Genomic DNA, 23,347 nt, shown 5'->3' with positions numbered 1-23,347 from the left:
AAATATCTTATTATTCTTTTTCAAATTTTCTATAATAATAATGCACTCTTTCTAGTCAGTCCTTCAATAAAGGCAGAAGTGATTTTAACTGGAAATATATATTTTGAAATTCTACTGAGTTTCAAATCATAAGCCTTTTATATATTTGGTAAGCACTATGTAAAAATGCAGTATACCATTTCCATTTTTAGACTTTCCGATGTGGGGGTAACTGAAAAGATCAATTAGGTCAAATTGAGTGTTTGTTACAGACTGAATGCTTGTGTCTCCCTAAAATTCATATGTTGAAACCTAGTTCTCATTATGATGTTATTTTTAGGTGATCAGGTGATCTTACAAGAAGAGGCCACACATATAGCTCGATCACTTTCTGCCACATGAACACAAGACCTCAACAGTCTGCAACAATGAAGAGGGCCCTTACCATAACCCAGCCATACTGACAACCTGATCTGAATTCCAGTCCCTGAACTTTAAGAAGTAATTTCTGTATATAAGACACCCCCTCACACATAAGTCTATGGTATTTTGTTAAAGCAGCCAGAACTGATTAAGATACTATTTGACCCTATCCAGAAACTCTTTGCTTGGACTCTGCAAAGTGAGAAGGTGTTAATGAACACATGAGGAGAGAAAGTTCCTTTGAAGAATTTAGATAAATGATTAGACAGGAAAATCTGAATGTGAGGCACCTCTAGAAAGGAGTGAGAAACAGTATCACAATGCTTTGTACTAATCCAGAATATAAAACTAACCCTCAGGAAAGTGTTTTAAATAGATAAATAAAAATGGAATACACTCTTCCAATAAAAAATGGAAGACACTCTTAGACCCCACATAGAGAGGAAGGTTGGTTCAGTCTTCAATGGATAAAAGCATGTAGAACTCTGAGTTCTTCATCACAAATGATGGGGGACCATTTTGCAGCTCAGTTGGCTTCTCCCCATCCATTCCTCTCAAGCCAAGCAAAACACAGCCTTTCCTCAATATTAATTGTGCACACTGCCAGCTTGCCACTCTGGAGCTTTCCTATTGTCTCTGATGATGAGATGTGCAGAACCCTTTTCATACCTGACCTACAAGCAGACAGAGCTGCTCGTTCATACCTGTTTGCTAGCCCGCCATGGTTGTTGGGAATCATAGGGAACCTGACTTCTGCAATGACTGTTTGGGAGAGCCAGATGACATCACGTGAAAATGTTAATGCCCTGTAGAATGAATTTTTACCAACAATGGATAGGAAATGGAAAGAAGCCAGATAAACTCTTCTTCTCCCCTAGAAGATTCCTCACCCTTGTAACCAGCTGTACTTTCCAGTAAAACTGTCAACTCTGCAGTGCACTCTGCCCTGTTTGTCTTTTATCCTCACATTTGTTTCTGTAAAATGGCACCCCACACACTCATTGAATAAAATTAGTACATATGTCTTACTTTGTGCTCTTCTTTTTGGAAACCTGAATAATTGAAAAGTAGATTGTTGGGGAAAATAGGAAATAACCCTTTTCTTACAGCTATTTCTCTCAACTATGTACAGATGAAAGAGATGAAATTACAAAACAGAGAAAGTAAGCAATTATGCAAACAGGAAGAGAAAGAAAGCAAAAATTGAAAACACTTCACCTAGTCATAAAACGCAACAATTGAGGCAAGAATAAATATATCAGCTAATCTGCTTTACTTTGGGCCAGAGCTTCATAGCATAAGTTGGCAAACTTTAAAGTGAACTCACAAATATTTTTTATAAAGGTAGTCCATGTTTCTAGGATTTTTGTGCCTTATATATATTTTGAGAGTAACTGTCAAGTAAATAAGATCTGGTGATGACTTTCAATTATATTGATAATCCTGGGAAAACTAATAAGAAAAGATATAAGCTTTAAAAGAAATAATTGAAAGAATAGTCTAAATTCTCTCAGACGACATAGCCCAATGATATAACAATATTGGTGGGGATTATATGGGTATGGTGATTTTAAAAGCTATTTCTAACTTCTTTAAATTTAAAGCAGGCACTGTATACCCATGATATGTTTAAAATTTTAAAAATAAATAAAACAAAAAGAAGGAAGTTATAAAAGAAAGATGATAAATAATTTTCCAGAATTAAAAAAAAAAAAAAAAGTGAACCAGGATGTCTAGACTGCTTACTATCTCTACCAAATGGATTTCAGCTTCATTTTCTTCCCTTATCACTTTTTTTTAAACAAGGTCCCTGATAGGTGGCTCAAAAGCAGGCTCATATACTTTCTATGCCAAAATACAATATAATTTTTGCCTGGAAAATACCAAAATTGAAAATAATAGTTGGGTGAAGTCACACACATTAAGAGGCAGCTGATTTCCATCAGGCAAGGATAAGAAAATACAAACTGCCTTATGCAAATACAAGGCCAACCTTCATGATCACCTTGCAAGTTGAAATATATCTCTGAGACTTCATTCCAGCTTGGTTGCATGCCAGTGACTAAGACATCCACCACAGAACTGAAGAAAAAAAGCGATGTAATTGTTGTTTAGTTGGAAAACATCTGACACAGAGCTGTAACTGAGCACACCAGAAACTCCAAGGGAAGAAAAAGCCACACAATAGCTAGAAATCATCTGCTCCTCTCACTATGGAGCAGTGGCAGAAGTACAACAAAAACTGAAAAATGTGCAGCATGGAAGTCACTATTATTATCAGAAGTAGTGGGTGATGGCAGACCTCATTCTGTTACCAAAACAAATTCTGGAAGAGACTTGTAGCAAAACAGAATAATATATAAATTTTTCAAAAAGAAATAGCCATGCTTTTTTTTTAAACCTAGGTTGAGTTGAATCTATTCATAATATATATTAAAAGTAAGAGTAAACAAAATCTTAACTTCTTTGTACTACTATAAAAAAGTAAAAATTCAGAATGTTTGAAAATCCTTTGAGAAAACCATGTAAGAGCACCAGGAGAGTGTTACATCTCCTATTCCTAGAAGAATAGTGGTCCATGAGATTATTTATGAGGATGAGAAAAGTTAGCCTCACCCAAATATGATGTGCTATTTAAGATTTATTACCCTTGAGTAAGCAAACTTTTCTCTAAAATGCAAGTTCCCCAACAGGATTAAATGCATGATAGTTATTAAAAATTCATGTGAATTCACTGAATTAAATGCTTTCTATAAGGCCAGAGTTTCCATCAAAAATGCAAGGAACTTAGACTTAGCTAACGAGGAGGAAGTATGTGCCAGGCTGGATAACCACACTGGGGAAACAGCTGGGATTCTGGAAGCCTCCTGGGGATGCAAATAGAAAAAGAACATTGGGTCCTTCAAAATGTTGTACATGTCTGATTTTTCCTACTTTTATTTTTTCCTACAAATAGCAACTTCAAGCTCCCTCTAAAAGATCATAACTAAAAAGACTGCAAGTGAATCAGAAATTTTATGCCATTTAAGAACTAACCAAGATACAGCAGAATAGATATAGAGCAATGACCTCAAATGAACTCTATTATTTTTGTCTCACCCCATTATTCTCCTTTCTTCTGTTTTCTATTTTCTATCTCACTTTTCCCATTTTACTCAAACTTTTTTTTCCAAAACCCAGCAGCTCTGACCTCACCTTGGGAGCTTGTTAGAAATTCAAAATCTTTAGTCTCTCCTCAGATACTAAATTCTGCAGTTCTACAAAATTCCCCAGATAAATCATAAAATTCCTTCTCAAATTTTATTTACAAATTTAAACCTTTTCTCCATTATTTTATTTTTCTCCCTTCTCACCTCTATTTCTCTTGAATATCTTCATCACATTCTTTATGTGCTTTTGCTTTCCTTCCATTACATCTCGAGATGATATTTCTTCATTAAGTCTCTATTACCGCTTTCCCAACTTTGCTCATGAAACTCAAGAATGGCCTTCTGCTTTATGTGTTGGTATTAGAGCTAGATAAAAAAGTTATCATCTCAATGATCCTTTCTCAATGAAGTCATTGATAAGTCACTTTTGCAACTCTCATATCAGAGTTACCACAAATCTCGCATTGCTACATTTTTTATTAGATTTTAAATTATTCTAGGGATTTAAATGAAGTTCCTAAAGGTCAACATGCTCTTAGTAAATCCTACCCAAGTCTTAACTGAAACACACTCTTTAACAAGTTTCAAAGGAAGCTGGTGAGCTGTCCTGGCTTACTCCAAATGAGACATCACCTGCTGAAGTTTTTAAAGAAAGCCTGTTCACTTCCACAGTCTATGCAAAGTGGCCCTTCCCTAGCCGTGACATAAAATATCTGACTAACTGCCTAAGTGAAATCTCCAGAGGATATTGTTTTTCTGTCTCCTGAAAGACCAACCAAACTAACCTCATTATATTACATTGCTGCACATATCAGTCACTGCCAAAAACTCAAGCCTCCCATAAAGGTGATCACAATCTAGATATAAAACAGAGCATATGTCTGTTCATCTGTCATCAGCACCATTTTCCACCTGGCTGTGATTCCCTAACCACCATTTCGTTTATAATTCACGTTCTGATACGAGTACAATTTAGTCATCTATCTCTTCTCTGAAAGCTACTCATATTATTTGCTCTAATCCAAACCTTGCTGTAACCCGAAGACCTTGCTAAAACAAGATGGCAGAGTAAAAGGACGCACGCTCATCTTCTCCTGCAAGAACTCCAAAATTACAACTTGCTGCTGAACAACCATGGACAGAAGAATGTTGGATCATACCAAAAAAAAAGATACCCCACATCCACGGGCAAAGGAGAAGCCCCAGCAAGATGGTAGGAGGGGCAAAATTGCATTTAGAATCAAACCCTATACCTGCCAGAGATGCTGAGAGGGCTCAAACAAAACCTTCTGCACACCAGGAGACCCCACAGAGACTGAGTCAGACTTGCCTTTGAGTGTTTGAGTGTCTCCTGCAGAGGTATGGGTCAGCAGTGGCCTGCCACAGGGGCGAGGGCTCTGAGTGCAGCAGACCTAAGTGTGGCATAAGCCTTCTTGGAAGAGGTCACCAGTAACCCCACTGTAGAGCTGCCAGAACTTACACAGGACTGAGGAAACAGACTCGGAGGGCACAAACAAAACCTTGTGCACACCAGGACCCAGGAGAAAGGAGCAGTGACCACACAAGAGACTACCCCAGACTTGCCCATGAGTGTCCAGGAGTCTCTGGCAGAGGTGTGGGTCAGCGGTAGGCTATTGCAGGGCTGGGGGCATTGAGTGAGGCCTCCAGCCCTGCCTATCAACAGAAAATTGGATTAAGGATTTACTGAGCATGGCCCTGCCCATCAGAACAAGACCCAGTTTCCCCACAGTCAGTCTCTCCCATCAGGAAGTTTCCATAAGCCTCTTATCCATCAGAGGGCAGACAGAATGAAAACCACAATCACAGAAAACTGATCACATGGACCACAGCCTTGTCTAACTCAATGAAACTATGAGCCATGCCATGTAGGTCCACCCAAGACAGAAGGGTCATTGTGGAGAGCTCTAACAAAGCGTGGTCCACTGGAGAAGGGAAGGGCAAACCACTTCAGTATTTTTGCCTTGAGAATCCCATGAACAGTATGAAAAGGCAAAAAGAAGGACAGTGAAAGATGAACTTCCCAGGTCAGTAAGTGCCCAAAATGCTACTGGAGACGAGTGAATAAATAACTTCAGAAAGAATGAAGAGATGGAGCCAAAGCAAAAACAACACCCAGTTGTGGATGTGACTGGTGATGGAAGTAGTTACCGATGCTGTAAAGAACAATATTGTGTAGCAACCCAGAATGTTAGGCCCATGAATCGAGGTAAATTGGAAGTGGTCAAACAGAACATGACAAGAGTGAACGTCAATATTGTAGGAATCAGTGAACTAAAATGAAATGGGCAAATTTAACCCACATGACCATTATTCTACCACTGTGGCCAAGAATCCCTTAGAAGAAATGGAGTAGCCCTCATAGTCAACAAAACGGTCCAAAATGCAGTACTTGGGTGCAATCTCAAAAACGACAGAATGATCTCTGTTCATATCCAAGGCAAACCATTCAGTATCACAGTAATCCAAGTCTATGCCCCGACCAGTAATGCTGAAGAAGCTGAAGTTGAATGGTTGCATGATGACCTACAAGACCTTCCAGAACCAACACCCAAAAAAGAGGTCCTTTTCATTACAAGGGACTGGAATGCAAAAGTGGAAATCAAGAGATACCTGGAGTAACAGGCAAATTTGGCCTTGGAGTACAAAATGAAGCAGGGCAAAGGCTAACCAAGTTTTGCCAAGAGAAAGCTCTGCTCATAGAAAATACCCTCTTCCAACAACACAGGAGAATACTCTACACATGGACATCACCAGACGATCAATACTGAAATCAGATTGATTATATTCTTTGCAGCCAAAGATGGAGAAGCTCTATACAGTTAGCAAAAACAAAACTGGGAGCTGATTGTGGCTCAGATTGTGAACTCCTTATTGCCAAATTCAGACTGAAATTGAATAAAGTAGGGGAAACCACTAGACCATTCAGGTATGACATAAATCCCTTATGATTATACAGTGGAAGTGACAAATAGTTTCAAGGACCTAGATCTGATAGACAAAGTGCCTGAAGAACTATGGATGGAGGTTCATGAAATTGTGCAGGAAGCAATGATCAAGACCATCCCCAAGAAAAAGAAATGCAAAAAGGCAAAATGGTTGTCTGAGGAAGCCTTACAAAGAGCTGATAAAAGAAGAGAAGCTAAAGGCAAAGGAGAAAAGGAAAGATATACTCATTTGAATGCAGAGCTTCAAAGAACAGAAAGGAGAGATAAGAAGCCTTCCTCAGTGATCAATGCAAAGAAATAGAGAAAAACAATGGAATGTGAAAGATTAGAGATCTCTTCAAGAAAATTAGAGATACCAAGGGAACATTTCATGCAAAGATGGGACAATAAAGGAACAGAAATAGTATGCACCTAACAGAAGCAGAAGATATTAAGACACAGCAAGAATACACAGAAGAACTATACAAAAAAAGATTTTCAAGATCCAGATAATCACAATGGTGTAATCTTGTGCCAGACATCCTAGAATGTGAAATCAAGTGGGCCTTACGAAGCATCACTCCAAGCAAAGCTAGTGGAGGTGATGGAATTCCAGTTCAGCTATTTCAAATCCTAAAAGATGATGCTGTGAAAGTGCTTCACTCAACATGCCAACAAATTTGGAAAACTCAGCAGTGGCCACAGGACTGGAAAAGGTCAGGTTTCATTCCAATCCCAAAGAAAGAAAATGCCAAAGAATATTCAAACTACTACACAATTGCACTCTTCTCACACGCTAGCTAATTAATGCTCAAAATTCTCCAAGCTAGGCTTCAATAGTCCGTGAACCATGAACTTCCAGATGCTCAAGCTGGGTTTAGAAAAGGTGGAGGAGCCAGAGATCAACTTGCCAACATTTGTTGGATCACTGAAAAAGCACAAGAGTTCCAGAAAAACATCTACTTCTACATCTACATCTGCTTTACTGACTATGCCAAAGCCTTTGACTGTGTGGATCACAAACAAACTTATGTGCCTCCTGAGTACTCTGTATGTAGGTCAAGAAGCAACAGTTAGAACTGGACATGGAACAACAGACTGGTTCCAAATCGGGAAAGGAGTACGTCAAGGCTGTATATTGTCACCTTGCTTATTTAACTTATATGAAGAGTACATCATGCAATTGAGGACTGGATGAAGCACAAGCTGGAATCAAGAGTTCCAGGAGAAATATCAATAATCTCAGATATGCAGATGACACCACCCTTATGACAGAAAACAAAGAAGAACTGAAGAGCCTCTTGATGAAAATGAGAGAGGAGAGTGAAAAAGGTGGTTTAAAACTCAACATTCAGAAAAACTAAGATCATGGCATCTGGTCCCATCACTTCATGGAAAATAGGTGAGGAAACAATGGAAATAGTGAAAGAATTTATTTTTTTGGCTCCAAAGTCACTGCAGATGGTGACTGCAACCATGAAATTAAAAGACACTTGCTCCTTTGAAGAAAAGCTATGACGAACCTAGACAGCATATTAAAAAGCAGAGACATTACTTTGCCAACAAAAGTCTGTCTAGTCAATGCTATGGCTTTTCCAGTAGTCATGTATGGATATGAGAATTGGACAATAAAGAAAACTGAGCAATGAATAATTTATAGTTTTGAACTGTGGTGTTGGAGAAGACTCTTGAGAGTCCCTTGGTCTGTAAGGAGATTAAACCAGTCCATTGTAAAGGAAATCAATCCTGAATATTCATTGGAAGGACTGATGCTGAAGCTGGAACTCCAATACTTTGGTCACTTTATGCAAAGAACTGACTCATTGGAAAAGACCTGATTTGGGGAAAGATTGAAGGCAGGAGGAGAAGGTGATGACAGAGGATGAGATAGTTGGATGGTGTCACCAACTCAATGGACATGAGTTTGAGCAAGCTCCAGGAGTCGGTGACGGACAGGGAAGCCTGGTATGCTGCAGTCAATGGGGTCGCAAAGAGTCGGACACGACTGAGTGACTGAACTGAACTGAAAACCTTGCTGTAACCCAAAGACATTGCTAAAACAGTTTATACAGAAGCATTCTTCCTAAGGATGTGTGGACACAGTGGGGGAAGGAAAGGAGAGGACAATCTGTGAAAGCAGTGTTGACATATATAGTCTATCATGTGTAAAATAGATAACTAGTGGGAAGCTGCTTTAATATAATACAGGGAGCCCAGCCTGGTGTTTTGTGACATCCTGGAGGGGTGGGATGGGATGGGGGAGGGAGCCTTAACAAGGAGGGGATTTATATATATATATATATATATATATATATATAATTATGATTCATTTGCTTTGCTGTATGGCAGAAACCAGCACAATATTGTAAAGAAATTATTCTCTGATTTAAAGAAAAAAAAGCATTCTTCATTCTTCTCTATTCTTGACAGATCTTAGAGTGAGTGGATAGTTGCCCTTTTGATACTCACAGTTAATGTTTCTTGTATATTTCCTCAAAAATACTATTCTAGTTTAAATTGCTGAGTTTGGGAGTCCTTTCTGTATTCTGGCAGTTTGTGGAGTTCTCTTTATTGTGGCGTTTCCTCGCTGTGTGTGGGTTTGTACAGGTGGCTTGTCAAGGTTTCCTGGTTAGGGAAGCTTGTGTCGGTGTTCTGGTGGGTGGAGCTGTATTTCTTCTCTTTGTTCAGTCGCGCTGTGGGGAGGGAGACAGGGATGCTGCAAACAAATGACACTGGCGTGCGCTTGCAGTGCCTCAGCCACACTGGGTCTGCCCCCGCTCACGGCGCGTGTAGCCTCCCTGCCCACACTGCTCAGGCTCTAGGTTGTTCCGCCGGGAACAATCCGCGGCTGGCCCTGGGTTGCATGCACCTCCCAGGTCCAAGCCGCTCAGGTTCAGGCACTCAGGTAGTCCTCAGAGGCGCAGACTCAGTTGGGCCTGCGTTTTGTGCTCTTCCCAGGTCCGAGCAGCTCAGGTGATGAGGTGTTTGGCGAGCGCCAATGCTGCGACTTATCGCCTCCCTGCCACTCGCTTATCTGGATGTAAAACCGGCGCACCTTCTCAGGCAGATGTTGACCGTCCAGACCCCCAATAAGTTTTAGTTAGCAAAGAAGCCAGTTTTATAGATAATGTCTCTCTGGGGCTGCGATTGCCCCCTTCCAGCTCTGGCTGCCTGTCACCGGAGGGGGAAGGTCTGCAGCCGGCTATCTCTGTTTAGTCCTTTGTTCCCTGCGCGGGCTGGTGGTGTCTTAGGTTAGGGCTGGCTTTTCGCATGGTAGATATCCCACAGTCTGGTTTGCTAGCCCAAATTATTTCGCTCAGATAGTGCTCAGGGTATTCAGGCCAGATTCTCTTACTCTCAGCGATGCAGCCCGCGCCGCGCCTCCCTGCCCAGCCCCCGCTTGCTAATGGCGGATGCAGGAATACCCAGCAGATAAAGGAACAGGATAAATGCCCACCAAACCAAACAAAAGAGGAAGAGATAGGGAATCTACCTGATAAAGAATTCCAAATAATGATAGTGAAATTGATCCAAAATCTTGAAATTAAAATGGAATCACAGATAAATAGCCTGGAGACAAGGATTGAGAAGATGCAAGAAAGGTTTAACAAGGACCTAGAAGAAATAAAAAAGAGTCAATATATAATGAAAAATGCAATAAATGAAATTAAAAACACTCTGGAGGCAACAAATAGTAGAATAACAGAGGCAGAAGATAGGATTAGTGAATTAGAAGATAGAATGGTAGAAATAAATGAATCAGAGAGGATAAAAGAAAAACAAATTAAAAGAAATGAGGACAATCTCAGAGACCTCCAGGACAATATTAAAGGCTACAACATTCGAATCATAGGGGTTCCAGAAGAAGAAGACAAAAAGAAAGACCATGAGAAAATACTTGAGGAGATAATAGTTGAAAACTTCTCTAAAATGGGGAAGGAAATAATCATCCAAGTCCAAGAAACCCAGAGAGTCCCAAACAGAATAAACCCAAGGAGAAACACCCCAAGACACATATTAATCAAATTAACAAAGATCAAACACAAAGAACAAATATTAAAAGCAGCAAGAGAAAAACAACAAATAACACACAAGGGAATTCCCATAAGGATAACAGCTGATCTTTCAATAGAAACTCTTCAAGCCAGGAGGGAATGGCAAGACATACTTAAAATGATGAAAGAAAATAACCTACAGCCCAGATTATTGTACCCAGCAAGGATCTCATTTAAGTATGAAGGAGAAATCAAAAGCTTTTCAGACAAGCAAAAGCTGAGAGAATTCTGCACCACCAAACCAGCTCTCCAACAAATACTAAAGGATATTCTCTAGACAGGAAACACAAAAATGGTGTATAAACTCGAACCCAAAACAATAAAGTAAATGGCAATGGGATCATACTTATCAGTAATTACCTTAAACGTAAATGGGTTGAATGCCCCAACCAAAAGACAAAGACTGGCTGAATGGATACAAAAACAAGACCCCTACATATGTTGTCTACAAGAGACCCACCTCAAAACAGGGGACACATACAGACTGAAAGTGAAGGGCTGGAAAAAGATTTTCCATGCAAATAGGGACCAAAAGAAAGCAGGAGTCACAATACTCGTATCAGATAAATTAGACTTTAAAACAAAGGCTGTGAAAAGAGACAAAGAAGGTCACTACATAATGATCAAAGGATCAATCCAAGAAGAAGATATAACAATTATAAATATATATGCACCCAACATGGGAGCACTGCAGTATGTAAGACAAATGCTAACAAGTATGAAAGGAGAAATTAACAATAACACAATAAAAGTGGGAGACTTTAATACCCCACTCACACCTATGGATAGATCAACTAAACAGAAAATTAACAAGGAAACACAAACTTTAAACGATACAATAGACCAGTTAGACCTAATTGATAGCTATAGGACATTTCATCCCAAAACAATGAATTTCACCTTTTTCTCAAGCGCACATGGAAAAAAAAAAAAAAACAAACAAAAAACAAAAAAAAAACCAGCTTACTTGAAAAAAAAAGCATTTCAATGAAATAGCAGTAAATAGAAATTATGATTCCTCTTTCTATGAAATGTCAAACATTAGGAGAAATAATATTAAAATTCCCAAATACCTCCATGATAGCAATATTCAGGAAATAGTTTATGGTAAACATTTTTAATAAACAGCAGCATAAAAAAAAAAAAAGAACATTAAGGTTCTGACATTGCCTTCTCAAAGCATGTTATCAATCCAACACGTGGCAGTAAAAGAAAGCTGAGACAGAGCTCTTGTCTAGGCTGGGAGCCAGTCAGGGTCTCGGGGGATGACAGTGTCTTTGGTCATCTCATTTAGAGTCTAGTCCTCAACTTTATGACTAAAGGGTCTGTTCTATTGGTATGCCTAGAGACTGTTAGGCTTTAGGGTTCCAGTTAACATTAATAAAATTCACAAAAGAATAATATATAAACTGGAACATCTATTATTTTTCATTGAGAAATGTAACCATCAAGAACACTGGAATTCCCATTCCCACTGGTCTCTGTGTGGTACCTAGAGAGTCAGATTTAAGTGGGAAGATTACTGTTATCCAGGAACCAAAGACAAAGGAATAAGAGAGATGATTTTGGTGGCTGTTATTATCAAACTCAACAACTTCCCTTCAAATATTTTCTGAGTTCTTTGCAATGTATTTCCTTGTGTAAACCATCTTCCTTTACACAGTGCAAATACCAACGAACTAGCCTGTATCGTCAAACAGACTAATATGGGTTTATAGTTTAAACTAATCTGATGAGTTTATAGTTTGATTGCCTTAATTTAGCATAGTATGTCCCCAAATTTTCAGGTTCACAGTTACAAATCATTACTCAGGATTTATCAGCTCTAAAGATGGCGGATGTGAGGGTGACTTTTCCTAATCTAGTCTTACGTACAGTTTTGGGGACACTTACACCAAACACCAGAAACAGCCTAGTGTTTCCAGTTGTAGAAGAAGCAGGAAGACAGTGTAGAACAAAGACTTGATAACTGTTTAATAAAAAAAGAAAAAAAAAATACTATTCTACTGAAGCTCTTTTAGATTGTGCCATCATCTGTATTTATTTGTTGAATATTTTAGCCTTCATGAATGCACCAAAATTTCATGGAAATATCAACACCTACATATGTTATTTTATAGTACCTCTGCCTTCACTTCTTTAAACTTAGATATTTAGCTAAGGAGATTTCCAAGCAAAGTGTTGAAATATAGTATGGCCTAATTTCTTCTTGCACTTTTAGTAAACTGCAATTTTAAAGAGATAAATTAAGGGACAATTTTTTTTTTTTTTATGATTTTATTTTTTATTTATTTTTTTTAATTAAAAAAAAATTTCAGGTATACACATGCTCCCCAGATGGGGACAATTTTTTTTAATCATAACATGTATTTTTTATTTGTAAAGTTGAAATTCAAAGTAGGTATAAACACTTTCAGAATTTAGATAGCTAAGAGAAAAAAGAAAGAAAGAAAATTACTCTTCTCTAGTTTCAAAGTTGGATAGAAAAGATGTGGTTAAAGAATTTGAAAGTAATATTCACTCAGTCATGTCTGACTATTTGCATCCCCATGGACTGTAGCCTGCCAGGCTCCTCTGTCCGTGGGATTTTCCAGGCAGGAATACTAGAGTGGGTAGCCATTACCTTCTCCAAGGGGACAAATTTTTAAACATAAAGAAACTGGAGCATGACGTCCTTACAGCCTACATCAACATCTCAGTCATTTTTGGTCATAAGGAAATATTTGAGCTCATCAAAATTATTGAGCTATCTCTCTCTGATCACCTCTTCCTATGCCTCCAGTTAATAGACACTAGGAACAAACTTTGATCAGGGCCAAGTAGAAAACCAGACCTTTCCTTTTTTCATCCAATAATAAGGTGTCCCTGTTTGTGGTGTCAGTGATAACGATGTAAATAGCTGGAACTCCCACTCCTACTCAGCAGTAATGAGAATGTTCCCTTGTTTCCCTTGGCTCAGTAAGAGCCAAATGGAGAAAGCATATTCTATATTCACATGTCAGTGATGAGATAACATCCCTCATCCCTGGCAGGAACAGCACCAGAGAAAAACAACTACATAGGATTAAATAAGATTCAGAGTCTCATAAAAATGTATGCCAAATGTCCAAGTTCCAATTTAAAAAAATCTATCGCTCATCATAACAAGAACCACAAAGATCTCAAAGAACCACAAACATCTCAGGAGAAGATAACAAAGGTGACAGGCATGTTAGAATTATCTGACAAAGACATTAAGCTGACATCATTTGAATAAATGTTCAACAAGTACCTGTTAACATGCTTAAATCAAACAGCAACATATAATGACTCAGCAAAAATACAGAAAATATGCTGCTGCTGCTGCTAAGTTGCTTCAGTTGTGTCCAACTCTGTGCGACCCCATGGACTGCAGCCCACCAGGCTCCTCCGTCCATGGGATTTTCCAGGCAAGAGTACTGGAGTGGGGTGCCATTGCCTTCTCCAACAGAAAATATAACCCCCCCCCAAAAAAATGTAAAGAAGAAGCAAAAAATTTTAGGATTGAAAAAAAGTAGATATTTAAGCAGATTTCTAAACAGTGTTGAAGCATAATATTGGCCTTATTTCTTCTTGAGCTTTTAGTAAAATGCAACAAGAAATAGATAAATTAAGAGACAGATTTTTAAAGATAAAGGAACCAAGGCATGATTTTGGAAACCCTTATCTTTCACAAATGGCAAAAGATGCTAAAATTAAGAGATTTACTGTCAAAATATCCTATAGAGAAAAATCTGAGATTTGGGCTTTTTAGGTTTTTTTCTAATACTTTTAAAGGATCAAAAGTTCACAGTATGCCATTAGAGAAGTCTTTTTAAAGAAATTAGGGATTAAATAAGGATTTACTAAATAGCTCATAGAACTATATTCAGTATCTTATACTAATCTATAATGGGAAAGAATTGGAAAAAATATGTATGTATAACTATCACTTCACTTTTTACAAGAAACTAATACAATATTGTAAAATCAACTATATTTCAATTAAAAAAAATTAAAGGTTGACTTAATTCCCTCTACTATGTCAGTAAAAATAAAAAATAGAGAAGATTGTTTCAAGAAAAACCTGTGCACAAATCTCATGATAATATAGTAAATCGCTTGGGCATATGTGCAAGATCTACAAGGTGCCTCAGAATGTTTTAAGAGTAGAAACTCTACCGGTTTGGCTTGAAAGAGAAGGAAGGAAAATGATAGTTGGCTATTGAACCTGCAATATTTTATAAGCAGGATAATAGGTTGATAACACTATTCAGCTATAGACATATTCTACTATCCATGAAAAGGGACAAATGACTCAGAAGATGAAGTCAAAACCCCATGACAGAGTTGTGATTTCAAAGAGTGAATCTGTGAACCTCATAAGATTATTCCCAGGCGACTCTTGAGAGTCCCTTGGACTGCAAGGAGATCCAACCAGTCCATTCTGAAGGCGATCAGCCCTGGGATTTCTTTGGAAGGAATGATGCTAAAGCTGAAACTCTAGTACTTTGGCCACCTCATGCAAAGAGTTGACTCATTGGAAAAGACTCTGATGCTGGGAGGGATTGGGGGCAGGAGGAGAAGGGGACGACAGAGGATGAGATGGCTGGATGGCATCACTGACTCGATGGATGTGAGTCTGAGTGAACTCTGGGAGTTGGTGATGGACAGGAAGGCCTGGTGTGCTGCAATTCATGGGGTCACCAAGAATCAGACACGACTGAGCAACTGAACTGAACTGATGACAAAAAGTGTTTGCCCAACTACATCTGAAAATGGCTTGGGGCCAGTAACTGTGTTTTCCCTTTATTTTTCCTCTTTTTGAATGTGAATATCTATAACTACTATCCTATGCCTCTCTCACTGTATTCTTGAACAGAGAATTTGATTTTTGAGTTTCAAAGATTCACAAATGAAGATGAATTGTGCTTCCCTGGTGGTTCAGATGGTAAAGAATCTGCCTGCAAAGAGGGAGACCTGGGTTCAATCCCTGGGTTGGGAAGATCCCCTGGAGAAGGGAATGGCTACCCACTCTAGTATTTTGGCCTGGAGAATTCCATGAACTGTATAGTACATGGGGTTGCAAAGAGTCAAACACGACTGAGCAACTTTAATTTGCAGGATAGATTATACTCAGAGACTCACTATATCCTTATATTTATTATTTAGATAATGAGATTTGGGACTCTTCAGATTCTATGATTTAGATGATAAAGATTTTGAAATTGAGTTGATGCTGTAATAAGTTGAGATTTAGGAGAATATTTGAATGGGATGAAGGCATTTTGTGTGTGATAGGGTGGTAAATCTTTGGGGGCATTAATGTAATAGAATAATGCCCCTTGCCAAAGATGTCTACATCCAGAACTTGTTGATATGTTTGGTTAAATGAAAAAAAAAAAAAAACATATATATATATATATATATATATATATATATATATATAACAGATAGAATTGCTAATTACCTGGCTTTAAGCTAGATGGGCTCAATGTAATCACAGGTTTCTTTAAATATATAAGATAAATGCATGAGCATCATTGACAGAGAGATACAACTGAAGATTTGACCAGACATTATTGGCTTTGAAAATGGAAAGGAGCTACAATTCAAGAATGCAGGAAATGTCTATAAGCTTGAAAAGATAAGGGAAAAAAGTTTCCCCTAGAGCCTTTAGAAAGGAATACAGCCTTGCCAATACAGTGACATTCAACTAGAGAGACCAATAAAAATATAAGATAACAAAGTTATATTGCTTTAGGCCACTACAGTTGTGGTAATTTGCTATAACAGCCATAAGGAAAATAAAGATTTCAATATGAACACAACAATTTGTTAGAATTATGTCACAAAGGTTTTAAAGCAGCTGTCATAAAGAAGCTCCAAAATCAATTACTCACATGCTTGAGAATGATGAAAGAATTAAAAGCCTCAGCAAAGAAACAGAAAGCTTTAGGAAAGAAAAAGAAGTAGACAAATGGAAATTTTAGAAGATTAAAAGTGTAATACTACATAAGACACTCAGTGGATAGACTCTGAAGCAGAGTGGAAGAGATAGAGGAAAAAATTTGAAATTGAAAGACTGAAAAATAGAAGTTCTTTAATTTAAACAGAGAATTAGACTAAAAAAAAAAAACACACAAGTACAGTGACATGGAGATTTATAATAAAAGTCCTCACATATGTCATTGAAGAAGATGACAGAGGGGAGGAATGAAAAAGTACTGAAGAAATGACTAAAAACTTTTCAAATATGGCAGGAAATATAAAATTACAGCTTAAAGGAGCTAACAAGGCATACATGAGATAAATCAATGCAAAGACACAAAAAATTAAAATTCTGCCAGCTAAGTATAAAATGTTACAAGGCACCAGAGAGAAAAGAAACCATATCTACAGGGAAAAGAAAATTCAAATAGCAGTGGATTTTACATCAAAAACTATGGAAATAAAAAGGAAATGGCACTGTGTTTTGCAGATAATCCAAGAAAATATCGATTAACCAAAAATCTTAGCTCCAATAAAAATACCCTATAGAAGAGAAATTAAGGCATTCTAGAATTAAAGATCACTAAGAGATTTTTCGCCAGCAGACTTACCCTAAAAAAACAGCTAAAGGACATTTCATAAACAGAAAATGATAAAAGAAGGAACTTTAGAACATCACAGAGAAACAAGGTAGCAAGTAAAAATATGGTAAATACAATAGACTCTCCTCTATTTTCTAAATTGTTTTACAATTGAAGCAAAATTATAACACACTCTGAAGTGGCTCTAAATGTACCACTTCTAAGAAGCTACGACAATTGATTATAAATGTAGGAGGATAAAAAAAGTTAATGTGAAGAACTTTTTCTACACTTTCACTAGCAAAATGAATACAAAACTGAGGCAAGTTATGGATAGAAAATGTTTTTAACTCAGTAAAAATAAAAATTATTTTCAGAATTTGTGAGCTGTAACTTAAGCAATGCTTAGAGAAGTTTAATAGCTCTAAATACACATACTGAAAGAACTAATAACACAAGTTTTTACGATATAAGACTAGAAAAACTAATAACAGTTCTAAAAGTAATAACACAAGCTTTTGCCATATAAAACTAGAAAACAAAATAAATGTGAAGCATACATAAGAAAAATTAAGACAAAAATTAGAATAGAAACCAATGAAAACAATAGAGAATAATAACTAAACAAAAAGATGGTTCCTGGAGAAGCGAAGGGGAGAATACATTCATAAACATCTAACCAGAAGCAGAAGAGATTAAGAAGGAGTGGTAAGAATATACAGAAGAACTATACAAAAAAGCTCTTAATGACCTGGATAACCACAGTGGTATGGTCACTCACTTAGAGCCAGACATCCTAAAATGGGAAGCCACATGGGCCTTAGGAAGCAGTAGTATGAACAAAGCTAGTAGAAGTGATGGAATTCCACTGAGCTATTTCAGATCCTAAAAGACGATGCTGTTAAAGTACTTCACTCAATGTGCCAGCATATTTGGAAAACTCGGCAGTGGCCACAGGACTGGAAAAGGTCAGGTTTCATTCCAATCCCAAAGAAAGGCAATGCCAAAGAATGTTCAGACTACCATACAATCACACTCATTTCACATGCAAGCAAGATAATGCTGAAAATCTTTCAAACTAGGTTTCAACAGTACATGAACCAAGAATTTCCAAACATACAGGCTGGATTTAGAAGAGGCAGAGTAACCAGAGATCAAATTACCAATATCTGTTGGATCATAGGAAAAGCAAGGGAATTAAAAAAAAAAAAAATCTACTTCTGCTTCATTGACTATGATAAAACCTTTGACTGTGTGGATCACAACAAACTGTGGAAAATTCCTTAAAGAGATAGGAATACCAGACCAGCTTACCTATCTTCTGAGAAACCTGTATGCAAGACAAGAAGCAACAGTTAGAAATGGACATGGAACAAGAGAGCGATTCAAAATTGGGAAAGGAGTGCTTCAAGGCTGTATGTTGTGTCACCCGGCTTATTAATGTCTACGCAGAGTACATATGCACATGATACCACTCTAATGGCACAAAGCCGAGAGGAACAAAAGAACCTCTTGATGAGGGTGAAAGAGGAGAGTGATAAATCTTGCTTACAACAACATTCAAAAAACTAAGATAATGCCATCTGGTCCCTTCACCTCATGGCAAATAGTGGCAGATTTTATTTTCTTGTGCTCCAAAATCATGGCAGACAGAGACTGCAGGCAGGATTCCTTGGTAGATCAGATGGTAAAGAATCTGCTTGCAATACAAGAGACCTGGGTTCAATCCCTGGGTTGGGAAGATCCCCTAGAGAAGGAATGGCAACCCACTCCAGTATTCTTGCCTGGAGAATTCCATGGACAGACCATGGGGTTGCAGAGTCAGACACAACTGTTTCTTGAAAGAAAAGCTATGACAAACCTAGACAGCATATGGAAAAAGCAGACACATCCCTTTGCCAACAAAGATCTGCATAGTCAAAGCTATGGTTTTCCCAGTAGTCATGTACAGATGTGATAGTTGGACCATAAAGAAGGCTGAATGCCAAAGAATCAATGCTTTTGAATTGTGATGCTGGAAATGGCTCTTCAGAGTCTCTTGGGGAGCAAGGAGATCAAACCAGTAAATCCTAAAGGAAATCAAGAAAAAAATAAGACTCGAATAAATCAGGAATGAAAGAGAAGTTACAACGGATACCACAGAAACACAAAGAATCATGAGACAATTATACACCAACAAATTGAACAACCTAGAAGGAATGGATAAATTCCTAGAAATATACAACCTACCAAGACTGAATCATGAAGAAATAAAAAATCCAAATATAGTGATTCCCAGTAAGGAATTGAATCAGTAATTTTAAAAAACTCCAACAAAAGCCCAAGACACAATGTCTTCAGACATGTGAAAAAGAATTAACACCACTCCTTCTCAAAATCTTCCAAAATACAGAAGAGGGGGGAATGTTTCTGAACTTATTATATACAAATATAAAATGCAAAAGTATCGAAATTTTAGAAGAAAACAGGAGAAATCTATGTGACCTTAGTAAAAGTGTTTTTAGATACAGGACCAAAAACACAATCCCAAATAAAAATATTGATAGTTTGGACTTTTTAAAATTTAAAATCTCTGTGAAAATCATTGATAAGAGAATGTAAAGATAAGCCACAGACTGGGAGAAAATTTTGCACAATACATGTGTGATAATGAATTTGTATCTAAAATACCCTAAGAACACTTAAAGCAGCCCATTTTATAAAATAGGCAAAGATAAGAACACAGGTGCTACTGCTGCTGCTAAGTCACTTCAGTCGTGTCCGACTCTGCAACCCCATAGACGGCAGCCCACCAGGCTCCCCCGTCCCTGGGATTCTCCAGGCAAGAACACTGGAGTGGGTTGCCATTTCCTTCTCCAGTGCATGAAAGTGAAAAGTCAAAGTGAAATCGTTCAGTCGAGTCCAACTCTTAGCGACCCCAGGGACTGCAGCCCACCAGGCTCCTCCGTCCATGGGATTTTCCAGGCAAGAGTACTGGAGTGGGGTGCCATTGCCTTCTCCAAAGAACACAGACATGTCACCAAAGAATATATAGAAATAATAAACATATGAAAATATACATAGTATCATTTGTCAAACTTAAGCGCCAACGTATTGATGCTTTTGAACTGTGATATTGGAGAAGACTCTTGAGAGTCCCTTGGACTGTAAAGAGATCAAAGCAGTCAACTCTAAAGAAAATCAGTCCTGAATATTCATTGGAAGGACTGATGCTAAAGCTGAAACTCCAATACTTTGGCCACCTGATGCGAAGAACTGACTCATTGGAAACGACCCCAATGCTGGGAAAGATTGAAGGGGAGGAGAAGGGGACGACAGAGGATGAGATAATTGAATGGTATCACCGACTCAATGGACATGACTTTGAGCGAGCTCTGAGAGTTGGTGATGGACAGGGAAGCCTGGCGTGCTGCAGTCACTAAGAGTTGGACATGACTGAGTGACTGAACTAATCATTTGTCATTAAGAAAAGGCTGCATAAAAATACCATGAAATACCACAACATACCTATTAGAATATCCAAAATCCCCAAACCTAACAATAACAATAGATGTTAACTTTCAGTGCTAGGTGAGAATGCAAAATGTTCTGTCACTTAGGAAGACAGTTTGGCAGTTCTTACAAAAGTAAATGTAGTCTTTCCATATGATCTAGCATACACATTCCAAGGTATATACCCATATGACGTGAAAACTTAAGTTCAGTCAAAAACCTGCACATGAACACTTACAGCACCTTTACTCATAATCACCAAAAACAGGAAACAATGAAGTAAATAGATATATGAAATGTTGCATATTTATAAAATGTAATACTATTCAGCAAGAAGAAGGCATGCGCTCTCAAGCCATATAAAGACAGATGAATCTTCGTTCCTTACTGAAAAGTGAAGTAAGGCTACATACTACATGATTTCATTTATATGGTATTTGCAAAAAGTAATTATAGGGACAGTAAATAGATTGTAGCCAGGCTTCTCTGTCCATGAGGATTCTCCAGGTAAGAATACTGGAGTGGGTTTCCATGCCCTCTTCCAGGGTTTCTTCCCAGCCCAGGGACAGAACCCAGGTATCCTGCATTGCAGGCGGATTCTTTATTGACTGAGCCACCAGGGAAACCCAGTAAATAGATCTGCGTTTGACAAAGGTTTAGGGGTAGGAGAGATCTAGAGGATGAGACAGACAAGATACAAGGGATTTTTTAGGGTGGTTATTTTTATGTGATACTTAAATGGTAGATATATAAACTATGTTTTTGTCAAAACAATTAAAGCTTTACACCCTCATTTAAGAATGAGCCTTAAAGATGAAAATATTTAGGAAGCTGAGGACCCCAGGATGAAATACAGGCTGTGACACAAAAACCTAACTACAGTGCAAATACATGAAACAATCTAAAGAGGCAAGGAGGCTAAGCTAAATAACTTCAGAAATGTGTGGTTTCTGTAAGACTAAAGGAAAAAGGAACTACACATGAAAATTTGCTATAACTGATAAAGTTGTTTACCAAAGGGGTATGAGTAAACAATTCTGAAATCACTACACATTTATACTATAATTAAATAATTAAGCAAATGAATAATGCATGATGGGAGCTGAGTTTCACACTGTTGACATTCACAATTACAGCAAAGCTGGAGAAGAAGGCCAGAATGATCCTTGTGGTAAAGGAAACACCAATACAGCATCAAGTTTAGCTTAATAGCTGTAGGTATGTGTGTACCTTAATATTTAATAAATACCTTAATATTTAAAAGTATGTGTATATATACCAATTAATATATGCAAATATATTTATTTGATCTGTCAGCTGAGAGGGCCTAGAAATAATGGCACCCCAGTGGTAACAATCAAAACTTGAATTGCCACTCAACTATTTACATAGCACTTACATTATATTTGGGCTTCCCTGGTGACTCAGACAGTAAAGAATCTGCCTGCATTGCAGGAGACACAGGTTTGATCCCTGAGTCGGGAAGGTCACCTAGAGAAGGAAATGGTAAGCCACTCCAGTATTCTTGCCTGGAGAATTCCATGGACAGAGGAGCCTGGTGGGCTACAGTCCATGAGGTTGCAAACAGTCAGACATGACTGAGCAGCTAACACTACTAGTAACAATCATACCTAGCACTCATCTTTATTTCTAATATTATCCTCTGATAAAGGAACTAAGGCTTCTTGGAAAAATGGCTTATTTTTCTGCTGGGGCAGGAAACATGCAAGATGAGCATGGTATACCTTATAATGCCAGAAAGTACTCTGGAAAAAACCCACAGTGATTGGGGGTATGACAAGAGACACAGGACCACTTTAAAAAGCTTACTACTCTCAAAGCTGGAACAATGTGATAATCAAAAAAGTGGCATTGGATTATAACTCAACTTGAAGTATAAAATAATTAGAGTCTATCCTGATACAGATAGGAGATTGACTACATAAACAGAGAGCAAACAAATCTGCCTTGCAGAAGAATACTACATAATTAAGGTAGATAATCATTTTCAAGGAGGTAGAGCATAACTCTCCAGTGTGTAAGTTTGTGCTGCACAATAGTGAAACCCTTCCAAAGAGTACAAGGAGCAAAAAAAGTGTAACTTTACAGTAGTGAAACCTGACAAGCACTACTTCAGCCTTGGTGATAAAGGACCAACATCAACAGTCATAAATCATGTTGGTAGTATTTATCTTTGATGTGATGTGACAAGAATGGTATTTAACCTCTGTGGTTCCTACTCCCAAAAACCCATAACCCAAGTCTAACCATGAGAAACACATCAGACAAATCCCAATTAAGAGACATTCTACAAAATATCTGACCAGTATTCACCAAAACTATCAAGGGCATCGAAACTGAGGAATGTTGGAGAAACTGTCAAAGTCAAGTGGGGCCTAAGGAGACACAATTAAATGTAATCCAATATCCTGGATGGGATTATATTGGGACCGAACTAGGTAATAGCTAAGGAAATCTGAATAAGATATGGACTTTAGGATAATGTAAAGCTACTGTTTCATTAATTGGGAAACTGTGTCATAACATTTTAATGAGAAGAGAAACTGGCCATGTGTTTATCTGGACTCTATGTGTCATAACATTTTAATGAGAAGAGAAACTGGCCATGTGTTTATCTGGACTCTATTACCTTCACAACTTTTTTATACATCCATACCTATTCTGAAATATGTTTGTTGCATGGATCGAAAAGCACATGTTTATCAAACTTTTAT

At 37.8% G+C, this 23,347-nt stretch overlaps 2 long non-coding RNA genes across 3 annotated transcripts in view; one reads left to right on the top strand and one right to left on the bottom strand.

Annotated features, from left to right (window-relative positions):
- The window catches only part of LOC147374049 (uncharacterized), a 294,066-nt gene extending 292,636 nt beyond the window's left edge, over positions 1–1,430 (top strand). The window contains exon 4 of the long non-coding RNA XR_015162381.1: positions 320–1,430. This is a non-coding gene — a long non-coding RNA (uncharacterized LOC147374049). The remainder of the gene's footprint in view (positions 1–319) is intronic.
- The window catches only part of LOC147374048 (uncharacterized), a 364,526-nt gene that overhangs the window by 18,759 nt on the left and 322,420 nt on the right, over positions 1–23,347 (bottom strand). The window lies entirely within an intron of this gene.

The sequence above is a fragment of the Bos grunniens genome, chromosome 4 (genome assembly GCF_055505025.1).
Source record: "Bos grunniens cultivar Pamir isolate PY7600 chromosome 4, Bosgru_T2T1.0, whole genome shotgun sequence".
In the NCBI taxonomy this organism is placed as follows: Eukaryota; Metazoa; Chordata; class Mammalia; order Artiodactyla; family Bovidae; genus Bos; species Bos grunniens.
This window is presented reverse-complemented; position numbering and strand designations above follow the sequence as displayed.